A 19,851-nucleotide genomic window follows, 5' to 3' on the forward strand; every position below is an offset into this window, starting at 1 on the left:
GGCTATCTACCCCCAGGTGAGGGGGAGCAGATATGACTGGAAGGGAGTTGACACCTTAGCACAAATCAAGGCAGTGGCACCAAACTATTAGAGTCACTGTATTGTTCACAGCCACGCCCTCACATTGAAAAAAACAAAAACAAAAACCAAACAAAAAAAAACAGCTTCACGGGGCTTCCCTGGTGGCGCAGTGGTTGAGAATCTGCCTGCTAATGCACACGGGTTCAAGCCCTGGTCTGGGAAGATCCCACATGCCGCGGAGCAACTGGGCCCGTGAGCCACAACTACTGAGCCTGCGCGTCTGGAGCCTGTGCTCCGCAACAGGAGAGGCCGCGACAGTGAGAGGCCCGCGCACCGCGATGAAGAGTGGCCCCCGCTTGCCGCAACTAAAGAAAGCCCTCGCACAGAAACGAAGACCCAACACAGCCAAAACTAAAAAATATTTTTTAAAAAAAATAAATAAATAAAAGATTACTAAAAAAAAAAAAAAACAGCTTCACTAAAGAATGTTCTTGATGAACAGTAAATATTAACTTTTTTTTTTTTGCCACGTGGCAGACCTTGTGGGATCTTAGCTCCCCAACCAGGGATCGAACCCACGCCCTTAGCAGTGAAAGTGCAGAGTCCTAACCACTGGACCCCCAGGGAATTCCCTATTATTAACTTTATTAAATCTTGCCCTTGAACATACATCTTTTTAATATTTTAATATAATATGTAATGTGTGATGAAATAGGAAGTATGCATGAGGCACTTCTATTACACACTGAAGTACAATGGTTGTCTTGAGGCTTGAGGAAAAGTACTTGTGTGAAAATCTGAGTTGTAAGCCGATGTAGCCACTCTTTTGATAGAATGTCATTTTTACTTAAAAGAATGATTGACAAGATGTGGTTATTCAGTCTTGGGTATCTGGCACACATTTCCTCAAAAATGAACTAAGTGAGCCTATTACTTCAAGGAAAACAACTGACAGTATTCAATGGCAATAAAAAATTCAAGCTTTCAACAAAAATTATTCTGGAAAACTTATACCTGACACAAAGAGCTTGACAGTTTCCCACTACTTAAGACTCTTCCTGATAGGTCAGTGGTAGGAGTAATCATTGTAGGACTTTTTTGTTTTGTTTTTGTATAATGAAACATGTTAACATTTGGAAGATCTGCAGAACTCAATGAGCAGAGATCTGGAATAGGTAAACCCTTAGAAACAGGTCAAGTGGTTGAGCAGGAATTGAGAGTGACTGCTAATGTGTATGGGGTTTCATTTTGGGGTGTTGGAAATATTCTAAAAATTAGATTGTGGTAATGGTTGTACAACTCTGTAGGTATACTAAAAAATCATGCACTTTACACTTTTAATGGGTGAATTGTATGGCATGTGAAATATATCTCAAAAAAGTTATAAATTAAAAACTGTACCACTGTAATAATATCATAATATCTGAAGTTTACTCAAAGAAAAAAAAAACAGGCTGTCAACCCACAGACCATGGTTTACTGACCCCTGTTTTACCATTATCTTTGAGTTTCTCATTCTAGAACATCTTTGGTGCCCAGTATTTCAAAGTTTACCTTTAATTTACTATTTTTTTCTTACTCTTCCAACATGCCCTCCTTTTATCTGTACATCAAAACAATTTTCTTTAAAGTTAGAGTTGCCTGTATTAGTAAAATGAGCACACTTCCAACCCAATACCTCACAACCAAAACACACACACACACAACAACAACAATAAAAGATATCAGATGGGGCTACAGTCATCTGAAGACTTGATTGGGTCTGAAGGATCTGCTTCCAACTCACTCATGTGGCTGTTGGTATGAGGCCTCAGTTCCTCAACTCAAGGATTTCTCCATCAGTCACCTGAGTTTCCTCATGGCTTGTTAGCTGACTTCCTCCAGAGCAAGCAAATCGAGAAAACCAGCAAGGAAGAAGCTCTGTGCCTTTTATGACCTAGTTTCTGAAATGTACATTACTTCCACTTTATCTTATTTGTTAGAAGTAAGTAGCCAAGTCTTGCCCACACTCCACAAGAGAGGAATTAGGCTCCATCTCTTGAAGGGAGGAGTATCAAAGGATTTGTGGACATATCTTAAAACCACCACAGCCTCCTTGGTAGTATACAAATAGGCTCTCATCTCCTCCGTGGGAAGGCAGAGAAATGGGGGACCAGGCTCAAGACTTAACCGTCAAAACAGCCAAACTCTAAAGAAGGATAAATTCCCAGTGAAGGTAGGTCTGCTGCACCAAGGTCAGGGCCCAGTTGGAAAAAATTAGATGGAGTTATCTGGATTGAAGTCCCTGAAAATCTTGAATTCCTAGATTTCCATGAACCCTCTGAACCCATTAAGAGCTAACCTCTTGGGACTTCCCTGGTGGTCCAGTGGTAAAGAATCCACCTTCCCATGCAGGGAACGCGGGTTCGATCCCTGGTCAGGGAACTAAGATCCCACATGCCGCAGGGCAACTAAGCCCGCACGCCACAACTGCTGAGCTCATGCACCTCAACGAGGGAGCCCGCAAGCTGCAAACTACAGAGCCCATGCGCTCTGGAGCCCGCGTACCACAACTACAGAGCCCACACGCCCTGGAGCCTGCGTGCTACAGCTAGAGAGAGAAAACCCACATGCCACAACCAGACAGAAGCCCACGCCACAACTAGAGAGAAGCCTGCGCACCACAACGAAAGGTCCCACACGCCTCAACAAAGATCCCGCATGCCGCAACTAAGACACGATGCAGCCAAAAAAGTAAAGAAAATTAATAAAGTAATAATTTTTAAAAAAAGAGCTAACCTCTTGTCCCCCTGCTTGCTTGGAGATGATGCAGAAGCTGCTCCCCAACAAGACAATGGTCACCCAGCCAACCCCATCTCAGTGGGGGTATGGATCCTCAGGATCTGCCCTTCCTGGCTACCAGGATTTTAATCCCAAGCCTGTGATTTAATCTTAAAATTAAGATTAAGTCACATTAGAACCCACTGAACCTGATAAGGGAGGAAAGAAACTATACCCCAAAGGAGCCATAAAACCTACCCAGCATGTACCAGCAAAGATCAGGAAAGCACGTGTGAGATTGGATTCTAGAGTGCTTAATCAAGAGGACTGGAACAAAAGTTGAAGGAGGGAGAGTTTATCCATTTGCTAGCACTTTCCCAGGATACAGGACTTAACACTCACTTCATTACGAATACAAATAGGCAAGCTACAGATTGGGGGAAATATTCTCAATACATGTATGTATCTGACAAAGATCTGCATCTAGAATATATAAAGAACTTCTACGACTCAATGATAAACAATCTAATTTTTTCAAAAGGGCTTTAGTAGATAGTTAACAAATGGCCAGTGAGCACATGAAAAAGGTCTCAACTTCATAAATCATCAGAAAAATGCAAATTAACCACAATGAAATACCTCTGCACACCCATTAGAATAGTTAAAATGAAAAAGACTGACAACATCAAGTGTTGGTAAAGATAAGAAACACCTGGAACGCTCATATTTTGCTGGTAGAGTGTAAAATGGTACAAACACTTTGAAAAACTGTTAGGCAGTAGTAGAAAACTACTCGGAGTAAAATGGAATGAATTGATACACATAACAGCATAGATTAATCTCAACAACGCTATGCTGAGTAAGAAAAGCCAGACACAGAATAGTATATAGCACATATTTCCACAGAAAGTCTAACACAGGCAAAACTAATCTATGGTGATAGAAACCAGTGATGGTTGTTTCTGGAGGTGGGATTGACTGAAAAGGGGCACAAGAGAACTCTCTGAGAGTGATGGAAATGCTCTGTATCTTGATAGGGCTGTGAGTTACATGGGTATACGCATTTGTCAAAACTGGCGATCCAGTGGTTAGGACTCAGCGCTTTCACTGCCACAGGCCTGGGTTCAATCCCTGGTCAGGAAACTAAGATCCCACAAGCCACGTGGTACAGACAAAAAAAAAATTTGATTGAACTGTACTCTTAAGATCTATGCATTTCACTATATATAAATTATACCCTGATTAAGTTAAAGAGTCAAACTCATCATTCTTCTTTCCAAACCTTTTCCTCCTACTTTTTATCTTAGTTAACACATCACCATCTATTTAGTATTCTTCAAGCCCAACTCATCCTAGATTTCTCTCTCCCCATTCCTGCCACCTTCATCTACTCTATATCCAAACTCTTCAGAGTCCATCTTGTAAATAACTCTCAAATTTGTCCCCTCATTTCCATCACTAAAGACCCAGGCTTAGTTCATACTTCTGGACTAATGAAGTAGACCTACAACCGGACTTAGCCTTTCCTCATTAACTCTCTACAATGCCAACAGAGTGATCTTCCTAAAATTCTTAGTTTATTATGTCACTCCCTCACTAAAACTTCTTCAACAGATTTACACTACCTGTAAAAGAATATCTAAACCCCTGGGAGAACAACAAGCCAAGAGCTACCCGGTCTAGTCTATGACTATGCCCAAGGGATTTGATGTCCAAAGTCATCTAATCCCAATTAGAGGCCTGGCAGTCCTCGTTTTCTATCTGGTGAACTATGTGTTCATGTCTCAACTTCACCTGTGATAACCTGGATTTCATAATCACCTCAGTCCAGTAACAAATGCTCATCCTATTCCCTATCTGCCTCATTGAAAGGAGTCTCCATCTCCAGCCACCAGGACTCAGAGCCTGGAAGTACCAGCTCTTCCTTCCCCTCCTCTCTCACACCCAGGCACAAAAGTCCTGCCCATTCAGCCTCAATAGCTGTAATCTTAAAGAGAGGTGACAAGGTCCACACTGGCTGCCTTCTTCGACTGTCAGGACTGTGTCACCTCTCTTTAAGATTACAGCTGTTGCCTCTTAACAGGTTTTCTCCACTTTAAATGCAACTTAGAGGACTCACATCCAACACATTAACACCCTGCATGTTTCAGATTTTCAGCATCTCAGAGATTCCCACTTTCCCTGGATATCACCATATACCTGTTGCTTTAATTGGAGTTTTGTATTACAAACTTCAAAAAGATTAGCTAAAAAATGAGGACTCTTAGTACTTAAATTAACTGTCCTTTTTTTTTAGTATTCCCTTTATCTCAAAGTTAACATCAGAGGCTGATCTAACACCAAAACAAAGGCTTACTTTCACCTCATTGAAAATGTTCAAGCATAAATTGAACTGTTTTTTGGGGGGATGCTATTTATAAAAGAAATGTCCAGAGCATGGCAGATTAGAGGATATTATCTCTGGGATGCCTTCTTCCTAAAATATTTTTCTAATATTCAATGTGGCAGATTAAAGATGGTCATAGGGCTTTCCTGGTGGAGCAGTGGTTAAGAATCCACCTGCCGGGACGAGAGTGGTCCTGAAAGAAGACATGGCAGCTGCAAACCTGGAGGGGCCAGTGAGCAGAGGCATGGGTGTTTGGCAGACTGGATCTGAGTGTTTCTTAGCTGAGTGACTTTGGGTAAGTTGCTCAATGCTTGCGTCTCACTTGGCTTCATCAGTAAAACAGAAACAAAAATGCCCACCTCTCAAAAAAAAAAAAAGAAGAATCCACCTGCCAATGCAGGGGACACAGGTTCGAGCCCTGGTCTGGGAAGATCCCGCACACTGTGGAGCAACTAAGCCCATGCGTCACAACTACTGAGCCTGCACTCTAGAGCCCTCGAGCCACAACTACTGAGCCCACGTGCCACTACTACTGAAGCCCGCGCATCTAGAGCCCATGCTCCGCAACAAGAGAAGCCACCTTAATGAGAGGCTTGCGTACCACAACAAAGAGTAGCCCCCCACTCGCCGCAACTAAAAAGAAAGCCCGCACACAGCAATGAAGACCCAACGCAGCCAAAAATTAATTAATTTTTTTTTTAAAAAAGATGGTCATAAATTGGCATTCCTCCCATTAAAGGTGGGATGTTTGTTACCTCTCCTTAAATTTGGGCAAGTTCTATAACTGCTTTGACCAATAGAATACTGCAGGAGTGATGCCATGCCAGTTTCTGGGCCCAGCCCTTAAGGACAAGCAGCTTCCATTTCCATTTCTTGTGTCTTGAAACATGGCTCTTGGAGTCCTCAGCCACCATGTAAAAATTCCAACTATCCTAAGGTCACTGTGCTAGAGACACATGTAAAGAGGCTGTGAGACTACATCAGTAGAGAGAGATGCCCAGCCAGCTCCCAGCCGAGGTCTCAGACATCATGAAGTACATATAAAGGAGTCTTCCTCACTGCGTTCTGTCTGAATTCCTGGCCCACAAAACTGCAAAAACAATTACAAAATGATTGTTGTTTTAACTCACTTGTGGGGGGTAGTTTGTTATCCAGAAATTGATAGCTGGTACAATAAAAACCTGATAGCATTATAAGTTTTAAACAGAATTCTCCATTCTACAGAAATATACTGCTAGTGAAAAGAATCTGATTATACTTTTCAGATATCTTTATGAAATCATAGAGTAAATCTATTAGATATGAAACAAAGATAAAAGTGGGAAGCTTGTTTTAAAAAAGAGAGAATTAGAGGTTAATATTGGAATTCTACCATTATTTTGCTCTTCAGAATGCACATCTGGGAGAACATGTCAAATTCCGCTTCTGGATGACTCCTAAGTTCACGCTTTTTCAAAACAAAGCATTTCATTCATTTATTTATCCAATGAATATTTATTGGATACCTACTATGTGTCAGGTTCCATTCTGAATGCTAGAGATAAAGTGATGAACAAAACTGACAGTTCCTGTCTTCTGGGAGCTTACAATGAGTGATAAAATAAAAAAAGAGAAAATCAATAAGCCACATTTGGGCTCAAGAATAAGAAAAGTATCTCAGTAGACAAGGTACAGATATAGGTACACAGTGGTGGCAGAAGGGCAGCCCCAGGGCTACTGGGGCCTAGGGATGGAGCCCAGCACTGGCAGCCAGGCACTCAATTCCACTGCGGGAAAGAAGTCATGCTCACTGCAAGAACAGAGTCCCAAGCCAAACTCGAGGCTTGAGGCCCTTCCACTTAAAAAGAAGTTGAAAAAGACAGCTGCCAACTGGGGCTAGGTGTCCTGATGTCACAGGTAGCCATGGGCCTGGGGAGGTGAGGAACAGAGAATCCAAGACAAGCTGGATTCGAGATTCCCAAATATGATCAGAAAACAAGAACAGCAAAATATCATAAAAAGATCTGGTTCTGGGCTGGGGGTGGGCAGGGAACAACATGTGATGGCAACTATACGTCCATAAAACCACTCGGCAGGAAGGAAATAGAAAACACATCCATAAAGCTGTGTATCTACTCCTGACAACATACAAAACATATACCACTGAAACTGAACATAACCAGAACCTCCAAAATCCATCTACAATGCTTGGCCTATGAAGAAGAAAAGTAGTAGTATGCTATTTTGTAATGGAAGTTTATGCTTTGGTTTGTCATCTATTGAGAGTTTTTATTCTTGTTCCTAAAGTGTTCAACAAGTACTACAGTGGAGAAACAAAACTCACCAGCCTGCCAAGCATCAGGAGATGTCTGATGGTCATGGCTACTTATGAGTCTACTCAGCAGGCCAGCAGCTACAGTGCAGCCCTGGAGAGGACCATGGGGCTGGCCGGAAGTGAAGATGGGTCTCCTCTGTAAGGGGAGGTGCTGTACCTCTAAGGAATGGATAAAAATTACCATAAAATTGCAGGTATTCTCACATACAGATTTGACTCCTTTAAGACAAAAATGAAATGAGGAGTGTTTTGGACCACTAAGTTTTTCATAGCTTGATGGCAAATAAAATAGCAATTTCCTAATCCATGTCTTTTTTTTTTTTGGTCATTAAAAGTTTGATGTTCCATTTATTCAGGTCTTCTTCTATTCAGTCAATAACATCTATAGATTTACATGTAAGAGTCTTTCACATTTTTCATTAAGTTTATTGCTGAGAAGTTTATGGTTTTTTACATTATTGTGAATATGATTTTTTCTCCCTTTCTTTGGAAATGGAAACCTATTGATTTTTTTTTAACATCTTTATTGGAGTATAATTGCCTTACAATGTTGTGTTAGTTCCTGCTGTATAACAAAGTGAATCAGCAATATGTATACATATATGCCCATATCCCCTCTCTCTTGCGTCTCCCTCCCACCGTCCCTATCCCACCCCTCTAGGTGGTCACAAAGCACCGAGCTGATCTCCCTGTAATCCATGTCTTTTTTAATTCAAGTATGAATGAACACATCAGGTTGCCCTGAGTAACCTTTGCTTCATCTATGAGAGAAGCAAATTAGTATCCAGGATCCAGACATTTTATTCTTTTTTTTTTTTTTTTAAGCAATTGAAGTAAATGTCTAACTACAGTTTGACAAGGAACTAGCCTGGAGGCAATATTGAATAGTCAAGAAGAGCAGAAGCTCTGAAGCCAGGCTGTGGAGATTCCTACCTTGACTGACTCTGCCACTTAACAGGTGTGAAATCTTTGGGAGGCAACCTTTCTTCTCTGTGCCTCAGTTTCCTCACGCACTCATATACTATATTAGGTCGGGAAGGAACAACTGTATTTAAATCGAAAACTCCCCACCCAGGAAGAAGCAAACCACCCAAGTGCTGCACTTCTTTTTCAACAGCGCTCCTGAAGCCGGCGAGAGGACGCGAAGAGCACCTCCCGCGTAGTTGTCCCACTCGCGGCGGGACTCAGGGGCTCGGTCCTAACTGAGCTGAGGGAACCGGAGAAGATCATCCCACTCAGCACCGGCAACACCCGACCTTCCCTCAAGCAAACCAGTTGGTGTGAACAACCCCGTGCGCCCGCAACAGCCCCGCCACACTCACCCGCGAGCGGACTGTCGCTCAGAACCCAGCACCTGCGCCTCCTGCGGCGGCCCTGGTCGGGAGGCGGGAAGATGACTCAGGCCACGCCTACCTACTCTCGGGGCCGAACCTCACTGCGCCCTCCCCCCCGCCCACTTCACTGCGCCTGCGCCCGAAGCCGCGGGGCAGGTTGGGAGGTGTTGGTGGCTTGTTGGTTGGATCGGAGGGTGGGTTACTTGTTGCGGTGCTCAGGTGTTCGCCGCGGCTTCTGGATGTCGCTTTTGCCATAGCTCCTGTTCCACACGTCTTGAGCCTCCCAGCATTACCGACCCCCAACCCAGAACATTCCTGCCGCGGCCCTCCGCCGGATTCCAGCAACCAGCCAGTTAGCAACCAGTCTTATTGTGTCACTTTAATACCCTCTGCAACTGACAGTGAAACAGAGAAGGTAAAGAACTTGCTTAAAGTCACGTACCCAAAAATGTACGTGCTTGAAGTTTATTGCAGGCTGCCTACCACACTTCCACCTCAAATGGCGGAACAACAGAATGCCTAGCCAAGTGTCATATGCTATACGTAAGTTTTCACTGTCTCTTAAGTCCTGCGAGGGCAGTATTATCTCTACAGCTGAGGATTCTTCAGTGACTTGCCCAAGGACACCAGCCCAACTTTGGTGGCAATACCTTGGTCACACGTGGCCTCTGTGTTTCTCCACACTTTTTTAAACGGCTTTTTTGAGGTGATATACTCAAAATCTGCACATATTTAAATTGTACAATTTGATTTTTACGTACGTATGTATGTATACGCCTCTGAAACCATCACAGCCAAGAGAGTGAACATACCCATCACCCCCAAAAGTTTCCTTCTGCCCATGTGTAATCCCTCCTCCCAGTCACAACCTACTATACTTAGTCCTCAGAGAACCATAGATCTGCTTTTGATCACTATAGATTAGTTTGCATTTTATAGAATTGAATATAAATGGAATCACATACTATGTGCTTTGGGGAAGGTTGGGGTGAGTCAGGCTTAATTATTTTGAGATTAATCCATGTTGCTGAGTATATCGACAGTTCAGTCTTTTTTATTACTGAGTAATAGTCCATTATATGGATATACCACAAATTGTTTATCCATTCACACATTGTTGGACTTTTATGTTGTTTCCAGTTTCTGTCTATTACAAACAAAGCTATCAACGTTGATGTACAAGTCTTTGTATGCAAGTGTGCTTTTGTTTGGGTTAAAACCTAGAAGTGAAATGGCTATCATATGGTAGGTTTACATTTGACTTTTTAAGAAACTGCCAAATTATTTTTCAAAGTGGTTGTTCCATTTTATATTCCCACCAGCAGTGGATGAGAGTTCTAGATCTTCCATATTCTTACCAACACTTGTTAGACATTCTAAAACGTGCATAGTGATATCTCATTGTAAGTTTAATTTGCATTTATTTAATGACTAGTGATGTTGAGCATCCTTTCATGAGCTTATTTGCCATCAATATATCTTTTTTTAATGAAGTGGCAATTCAGATCTTTTGCCCATTTTTTAAAATTAGGTTCTTCATTCTCTTACTATTCAGTTTTGAAAGTTCTTTACATAATCTGGATATATCTTTTCAGATAATGTGATTTGTAATATTTTCTTCCAATCTTCTGGCTTGTCCTTTCATTCTCTTAAAAGCATGTTTCAGAAGCAGACATTTTAAATTTTGATGAAGTTTAACTTATCAATTTTTATTTATAGATTTTTTTTTTTGCCTAACCCAGGGCCCCAAAGATTTTGTCTATTTTTTTCTCTGGAAGTTTTATAGTCCTAAATTTTAAATTTATGACCATAATCTATGCTATATTAATTTTTATATACAGTGCAAGATATGGATTGAAGTTAATTTTTTTGCATATAGAAATCCAATTGTTTCAACCATTTGTTGAAAAGATTATCCTTTCTCCACTGAATTGTCTTTGCCACTTTGTTGAGAATCAGTTGATTGTATAAATGTGGGTTTATTTATGGAATAAATGGAATAAATATGGAATAAATAAATAAAGTGGAATCTATTCTGTTCACTGAATTGTTTTTCTGCCTTGACATTGATACTACATGGTCTTGATTACCAAAACTTTATAATAAATCTTGAGATCAGGTCATTTATTTATTTTTTTTATTTGGTTGCACCGGGTCTTTGTTGTGGCACGTGGTCTCCCTTAGTTGCAGCTCGCCAGCTCCTTAGTTGCTGCTCTCGGGCTCCTTAGTTGCGGCTCGCAGGCTGCTTAGTTGTGGCATGTGAACTCTTAATTGTGGCGTGCATGTGGGATCTAGTTCCCTGACCAAGGATCGAACCCGGGACCCCTGCATTGGGAGCTCGGGGTCTTATCCACTGTGCCACCAGGGAAGTCCCAAGATCAGGTGATTTAAACCTTCCAACTTTGTTCTTTGGTCTCAAAGTTGTCTTGGCTATTCTATATCCTTTGCATTTCCAAATGAATGTTAGAATCAGTTTATCAATTTCAACAACAGAAAAAGAGCCTGCTGGGATTTTGATTAGTATTTCAGTAATAAATCTGTAGATCAATCTATGGCACACTGACACCTTAAAAATAATGAGTCTTCTGATCTATGAATATGTTATATATCTCCAGTTACATAGGTATTCTATAATTTCTTTCAGAATTGTTTTGTAGTTTTCAGTGTACAGGCCTTGCACATCTTTTGTCAGATTTATGCTGAAGTATTTCATACTTTTTATGCTATTGTAAATTGTATTGTTTCTAAATTTTTAATAGCTTATTGCTAATATATAGAAATACAACTGGTTTTTTGTATATAGATCTTATATCCTGAAAACTTGCTAAACTCGCTTGAGTTTGAGTAGCTTTTTATAAATTGTATAGGATTTTCTGTAGATACAATCATGTTATCAGTCATCAGTAAATAAAGGTGAATTTCTTCTTCCTTTTTAATCTAGATGACTTTTATTTCTTATTCTTACCTATTGCACTAGCTATAACCTCCAGTACAATTCAGTAAGGAATGGATGGTCTTTTCAATAGGTGAGACTGGGTCAACTGGATATTCATATAAGAAAACATGAACCTTGACCCCTACCTCATACCATACACAAAAATTAATTTGAGAAGTATTATAGACCTAAATGTGAAAGACAAGACAATAATACTATTAAAGAAAGCATAAGAAACTATGTTAATGGGTAAGAGCAGGCAAAAATTTCTTAAATGGGACACAAGTAGCAGTAACCATAAATGATTAATAAATTAATCCAATTTAATGTATGAATTAAGTAAGTTTAATTTACATATTAGTTTAATTACTAAAATTACTAATCATCAAAAGATGCTATGAAGAAAGTGGAAAGGTAAGTGACAGCCCAGGAGAAGAGATTTGCAAAACATATATCTGACAGAGGACTCCTATAAATTTCTAAGAAAACATCTGAATCAACTTCAGGGGAGCAGAGGGGCAGAAGACTTGTACTGACCTTCACAAAAGAGGATAGCCAAATGGCCAATAAGCAGATGAAAAAAGCATTCAGCATCATTAGTCATCGAAGAAAATGCAAATTAAAGCCCCGCTTGAGATATCACTACAGACCAACATCCCAACCCCTACCATGGAGCAATCGCTTTGGAAAACTGGCAGTATCTACAAAAGCTAAATATACATATTCCATCCTGTGACCCAGCAGTTCCATTTCTGGGTATACCTGACGAATCAATGCTTATGTCCACCAAAAGACATGTACAAGAATGTTCATAGCAGTTTTATTCATAATGACTAAAACCTGGAAACAATCCAAATGTCCATCAACAATAGAATGGGTAACTAACTATATTGTGTTATATTCATATCGTGGAATGCTATTGTATGGAATGGAATACTACAACAGTGAAAAAGAACAAATCACTGCTACATGCAAGCACACAAATGAATATCACAAATATAAAGTTGACCAAAAGAAGCAGGGTACAAAAGATTACATCTGTATGATTCTATCTATGTGAAGTTCAGAAACAGGCAAAACTAACCCACAGTTACTTTTGGTGGAGGGAGTGATAATGACTGGGAGAGAGTACAAGCAAACCTATTGGGGTACCAGAAATGCTCTACATCTTGATCTGAGTGGTGGCTAAGCTGAGATATATATATATGTATATATGTGTGTGTATATATATATATATATATATATGTAAAAATTCACTATTCTCTACATGTAAAAATATATGCATTTCATGTATGTAAGTTATATCAACATAAAACTAAAGTGTCTGTTTATGAACATAATTATTCAATTCCACTGATACATATGCCTATTTCTGGGCCAAAACTGTACTCTTTTGATCACTATAACTTTCTAGTAGGTTTGAAATCTACAAAATAAGACCACCTCTTTTCTTTCAAAAATTTCTTGTACATGTGTGCTTCCAGGTGAATTTTAGGATCAATTTTTCAAATTCCTTAGAAAATTTCTATCATGATTTTTATTGGGATTATGCCATATATTTAGTTTATTTGTAAAGCAACTACAATATTGAGTCTTTCCATTCAATTAACATGGTTCATTTATTGAGGAATTTTCAATCAAGTGTTCTTATGTAGGGCTTGAACATTTTTTTGATATATTATGTATATGATGTAATTGCACAATTATGGCTTCTGTTGCTATTATAAAGGAAATATTTATCCCATTATATTCTCTATTGTTGGTATATAAAAAGGCTTTTTCTTTTTTATTTTTATTTTTTATTTTTTTTAAATTAATTTATTTATTTATGGCTGTGTTGGGTCTTCGTTTCTGTGCGAGGGCTTTCCCCAGTCGTGGCAAGCGGGGGCCACTCTTCATCGCGGTGCGCGGGCCTCTCACCATCGCGGCCTCTCCTGTTGCGGAGCACAGGCTCCAGACGCGCAAGCTCAGTAATTGTGGCTCACGGGCCCAGCCGCTCCGCGGCATGTGGGATCCTCCCAGACCAGGGCTCGAACCCGCGTCCCCTGCGTTGGCAGGCAGATTCTCAACCACTGCGCCACCAGGGAAGCCCCTTTTTCTTTTTTAAATATCTGGCCACCTTATTGAACTCCTTCATTCATTTTTGTAGTTTTTCGTTTGATTCTTTTCATTTCTAGGTTGTGGTAAAGTGTTAAAACTTTCTCTCCTTTGTATGAGAATCTGACTTTTGGTTAATTTTCTAACAATGTTTTCCTGGAAACAGATGAAGATGGCATGTGTCAACTAGGCAACATTGTTTATAATTACAGTGACCTCTAGTTTGTAACTTTTATCTGGACTGGGAATCACCTAGCCTTGGGTTCCTTTTTTAATCTGAAGGTCCCTGGTGGGGACCCAGAGCCATCTTGCTGAGTGAACTGCTGCAAAGATTCCCACTGCTAGGAATATCTGACCGTGTTTGCTGGCACGTGTGGTTCCTGTCCTATGTCCCTGAATAGGCCAGTGTCATGTGTGGCCTGCAGTAGTCTTGTGAGTCTCAATATTTAGTCAAATCTAAGAAGACCGCCCCCCATGGGCATTGCAGAGTGGCGGCAGCAGTAGGCTAGACTTTCAGACCGTCAATTCAATTTGACCAGTGGGCTATGAGATAAAGGAAGGAAGAAGGAAATTCTGACAAGGCGCTAAATGCCTGTGTGGGAGAAGCCATCTACCTATTCTCTGATGTTGAAAACTCTGCAGTATGTAACAGGGGATAAATCATCCCCTTGTGGAGGGCAGATGTGGGCTAGAGTAAAACCAAATTCACACTGAGAGAAGAAATTGCTCACGGTCCTTAAAGGGACTCACTGCAGCTGGGCCACAGGAACTGATTAATAGACATTGGCTGGGTGGGTGTTGGACAGGGGTGGCAAAGACAAGAGAATGAACCAGAAGACACCATGCTTGTGATGGGGCTGCCACCTGATAAAGCAGGTGGAACTGCCAAGTAGACTGACTCCATGCAAACTTTAATCTACAGAGCGATGTTTGAGAGTACCCAAGACAGTAGAGGGCAAAAGCAGACAGCTGGCTGTGTGGTCGCCATCAGGTCCGAGCAGGGCTACATGAAACAACAGTGTAATAGCATTTGGGGTCATCAATAAAAGGTTAAAGAAAGTGGTAAGGGATAATCCCAGGTCAACCTAAACATCATCCATGGGTCTGGTAAAAGCTGTGGACTGAGAATGCTTTAAGTCATTTAAGGTTACACGGGAGCCTGACCAGTGTCCTCTGCTGCCATCTAGTGAAAACTTGATGGGAATGCAAACATTTTCTAAAGTGACAAGAGATTGTTAAGGCAATAATTGGTTGTTTTAAAGGCCTAAGCTGTACTTTCAGACTGGATAAAAACTTTGATTTACAAATGGTATATAGGGGGAACAGATTCTTCTTCTAAAAAAGTTAAATAAATTTCAGTGTAGTAGGTTCCATTTGCTAAAAACTATCATGTAATATTGTTAGATGTAAAATGCCTGGAAATCCCAGAATAAAGGAGGTATTGTGGGCACTGTAAAGACAGATGGCCTTGGGACTTCCCTGGTGGCGCAGTGGTTAAGAATCCGCCTGCCAATGCAGGGGACACGGGTTCGAGCCCTGGTCCGGGAAGGTCCCACATGCAGTGGAGCAACTAAGCCCGTGCGCCACAACTACTGAGCCTGCGTGCCACTGCAACTACTGAAGCCCGCTCGCCCAGAGCCCATGCTCCGCAACAAGAGAAGCCACCACAAGGAGAAGTCTGCGCACTGCAATGAAGAATAGCCCCTGCTCTCTGCAACTAGAGAAAGCCCGCGTGCAGCAACGAAGACCCAACGCAGCCAAGAAAAACGACAGATGGCCAAAGCCATGGGGATGGACTATAGGCAAAGATTTAACAAGACACTTCTGCATGACAATCTAACCTTAGGTTTATTTCCCTGAATGTATGTTGAGTATGTTGCTAGGCTACATTATGGTAAAAATGATCATTGGTGGGACTTCCCTGATGGTCCAGTGGTTAAGACTCTGCACTTCCAACACAGGGGGTATGGGTTCAATCCCTGTTTGGGGAACTAAGATCCCACATGTTGTGTGGTGCGGCCAAAAATTTATTTTTAATTTTTTAAAAATGATCATTGGTAACTTGCATCTGGACTGACAGACCTGTAACTACCTGATGGGGAAACCATTGTTTTGGGCTTCATGAGTGTAGAACTCATAACTAGGCACATTCCTTGCAGAAACCCTGGAAACTATGCCTGTAGAATTGTGAGATTGTCTCTTGTGAGGCATGGGACTTTTAAATCAAAGCAGCTCTCATTAAGGCCCAATGTGTATCTAGCATCTTTGCACCTACCGAGTGAACAATAGCAAGGACACTGGCTGTAGCTGCAGGGAAAGTCTGAAGCTCCCCTGCCCTATCTCCTTCTAAAGAGACTCAGTGTGACCTATGGTCATCTTGTGAGTCTGAATAAGCCTAAGAGACCACTAGTGGGCCTTGCATAGGTAATTATATCAGCTGCCAAAAATGACTTTTGTTTTCCGTAACTATACTCATTTCCTTTTCATTTGTTATTTGTTATAATTCATTGAATTACAGTGAGCATAATGGTGAAGGGAGGGAGAGGGGTGCAGGGGTGAAAAGGGGAGAGGGAATGCCCTGTCCCTACATTTTATTGTTTCACTTTTTATTATGAAATAATTTCGAACATATATAAAAGTTGCAAAAAGAATATAAAGAACTCCAGAAAGACTTCACAGAAGATTGACCAATTGTTAACATTTTGCCACATTTGCTTTATGTTATTTTTTTCTCTCTCTACATATATATGTATTTTTATTATCATTATTATTATTTGAGTGTAAGTTGCAGCCATCATATCCCTTAAATACTTTATTGTGTACTTCCTAAAAATAAAACATCTATGTACATAATTACAGTATAATTCTCAAATTGGGAATTAGCATCAATACAATGCTATTACCTAATTAACAGACCTATGAAAATTTCCATGGGTCCCACTGGCCCAGGACTCCAGAATTCCATGCCCAAACAGCCTCGAGCCCATTTCTAGGCGGGCCTCCATGGGCCTCTCTTCCCGCATCCACCATCCTGAGGCATGGCACATTGCCACTTAGGGTATGCATTTCCCTAGGCTTGAGTGTGACCTCAGGTGGCTGTTTGGAGGAATGTAGACAGATTTAACCACACAGATGGGGCCTTTATACTGTTGGAAAGAGCTGAGAGTGAGAAGAGAAGGGGGACCAGGCCACAGTTGGGGCTGGGTCTCCCCATTCACCATGTTCTGACATGGAACTTCAAGGAGTCTGAGAAGTCTGCATTTGACCTGGCCTTCCTGGTCAGTTTGAAGGTACAGTTTATCCAGAGAAAAAGGAAATAACATATCTTATGTAACTGTTTATTGCTTGAATTATAATTTTTTTTTTTTTGGCCATACTGCACAGTATGTGGAACTTGCCCAACCAGGGATCGAACCCGTGCCTCCTGAAGTGGAAGTGTGGAGCCTCAACCGCTGGACCACCAGGGAAGTCCTTGAATTATAATTGTTAAACATTTAGACATATGGTATGCGGTCTTCATTTGTAATTTGCCCCTGCTCCATAATGCAAGAGGCAGCCTGGGTAAAAACCACAAACACTTCTCAGAACAGTCTCAGGGTGAACTGGTCCCCACAGGTATTCATGGGCGAAGGGAATCTGCAAGCTGGCTCCTATTGTCCTTGGGAGAACCAGGAGCAGTCTGTGGCAATGCCTCCCAGCCTCCCTTGCCTGCAGCCACTCAGCTTGGCAACAAGCCCCAGGCTTAGTGCTCAGCCTTTCAACAATACAGAGCAGGGACTTCCCTGGTGGTCCAGTGGATAAGACTCCATGCTCCCAATGGGGGGGCCCAGGTTCAGTCCCTGGGCGGGGAACTAGATCCCACATGCGTGCCACCGCTGGGAGTTAGCATGCCACAAGTAAGAGTCCTCATGCTGCAAGTGGGACAGCCAAAATAAATAAATAAAAATAAATAAATATTAAAAAAAAAATTCAGGGCAGACCCCAAACTGGCCATTTCCTCATTCTTTCTACCCTCTACCTCTGGAATGTCTTTTCTTTCTAGTTTGTCTCATTTCTTTGAACCGCTTGATATTTGACCAACAAAATCCCCTATGACGGACTTAAGACCTCTGGAGGTTTCTGTGTCTCCCTCTCATTCATTTAACACACTACTGCCACCGCTACCACCCCACCACCATGGCTACAGCCACTCACACTGCCACCACTGCCTCTGGTCAGCACAGGGCCTTAAGGCACATTTCCCTTACCCAGAACTCTGCAAAGCCAAAAGATATTGTAGGGGGTTGCATCTTACCGACACTAGTGTACACTCATGTCCAAGACACCTTGGAATTCCAACTAAGTAAATAACACCAATATGGTGCCCAGATCTTAGAAGCGAGGTATATCTGGAAAAATGAGCAATTTTTTAAAATGTTACCCCAGTAAGTACCTCTAACTTTTAATATTTTTTAGAGATAAATTATGTAAATATCACCTCCAATAATATAATACTGTCGGTAAGGCAGCCAATAACATCCAAATTTAAGAATTACTGCTACATGATTTACATAATTACTATAATATAGTAACATATAATTTATTGTTATATAATTTACTGTTCTTTTCATAATTTTGCTCAATTTTTTACTTTTGTCCTAAAATTACTTTCTATAAGTATAAACTCTAGAGAATTCCCTGGCGGTCCAGTGGTTAGGACTTGGTGCTTTCACTGCCGGGGCCCCAGGTTCAATCCCTGGTCGGGGAACTAAGATCCCACAAGCTGCGACAGTGTGGCATATATATATATATATATATGTAAACTCTAAAAGTTGTTCCATTGTAATTTGTTTCTTTTTATGATGCTTTGAATCTCCAGAAAAAGGCAATTTTTATGAAAGTGTTTTGCAATAACACATTGATTAGTTACTCCATCATTTTTATTTGCCAATAGTTATGCCTATTACTTATCATGACTTATTTATATCTTCAATAACTCTGGTCAACTGTCAGAACACAAAATCAGTCAAGATATGCAGTAGAGCAAAACAGGAATTTTGCACACAAAGCAGTAGAGCTGAATCAGTTATTGAGTAGACTGCTTTCTCTTCTAGCTGGGTGCTGAGGTTTGAGCTGAAAAGACTTGAGTACAAGTCTTGGCTCAACCATTGTCCACCTGAGGTCAAAACCATCACCTTCTCTGGCCCTTGGTTTTCCCAGTGTAAAGAGAGGAGCATGATAACACTGATCCTCTGCTCTACTACACATGAAGTCGTATGAAGATCAACTGATAAAAATGCTCTGTTAACAGTACATTAATGCGCTATTTGTGATCATCCCACAGCATGCAAAATCTGTTCATTAGATCACGATTCCTAATGCTGCAGTGGTGTGGCAGTGTGCTGGAGCAGTCCTCTCTCTTATTGGAAGTGTACACTGACAATGATTACCTCCTTAAATTTTGCACACTAGGTGCCTACCTTGTCTCACCCTATCCCTGGCCCAGATACCTTGGAGGGAGACACTTACAAAGCCTGCAGATGCAGGAATAAGCCAATGTAATCGTTTCCTGGTCTATTGTGCTCTGGTACTGAAGTTCCATTGTAGAGGGATTGACCCTCTGCATTCCTCTGCATTGGGCTCACAGTGGGCCTAGAAGTCATTGGATTTTAACTTCGTGTCCCATCTTGTCTAAGTCTGCTTTACATCTGCACATACACTTCAGGAAAAAAAGTGCAAGAGCGACTATGAAGCTCTGCTATAGATTCTCTTTTGAATTTGGACCTGTGGGTTCATGTATCTCACCAAATTTGGGGAGTTCTGGACCACTGGTCTTTGATATATTTTTTTTCTCTATTTTTGGAATTGCAGCTACACATGTATTAGACGACTTGATATTGTTCCACAAGTCACCGAGACTGTTCATCTTTTTCAATAATTTTCTCCCTATATTTGAATAATTTCTACCAACCTGTCTTCAAGTTGACTCTCCTGTGTTCTGCAGTTCCATTCTGCTATTAAGTCT

General features: G+C 41.1%; 1 long non-coding RNA gene across 1 annotated transcript in view; it reads right to left on the reverse strand.

The window, feature by feature from the left end:
• LOC133078815 (uncharacterized) overlaps positions 1-8,858 on the reverse strand; it is a 211,905-nt gene extending 203,047 nt beyond the window's left edge. Inside the window, exon 1 of the long non-coding RNA XR_009697946.1 lies at positions 8,804-8,858. This is a non-coding gene — a long non-coding RNA (uncharacterized LOC133078815). The remainder of the gene's footprint in view (positions 1-8,803) is intronic.
• Positions 8,859-19,851: the final 10,993 nt, after the last annotated feature.

The sequence above is a fragment of the Eubalaena glacialis genome, chromosome 18 (assembly GCF_028564815.1).
Source record: "Eubalaena glacialis isolate mEubGla1 chromosome 18, mEubGla1.1.hap2.+ XY, whole genome shotgun sequence".
NCBI classification, from domain to species: Eukaryota; Metazoa; Chordata; class Mammalia; order Artiodactyla; family Balaenidae; genus Eubalaena; species Eubalaena glacialis.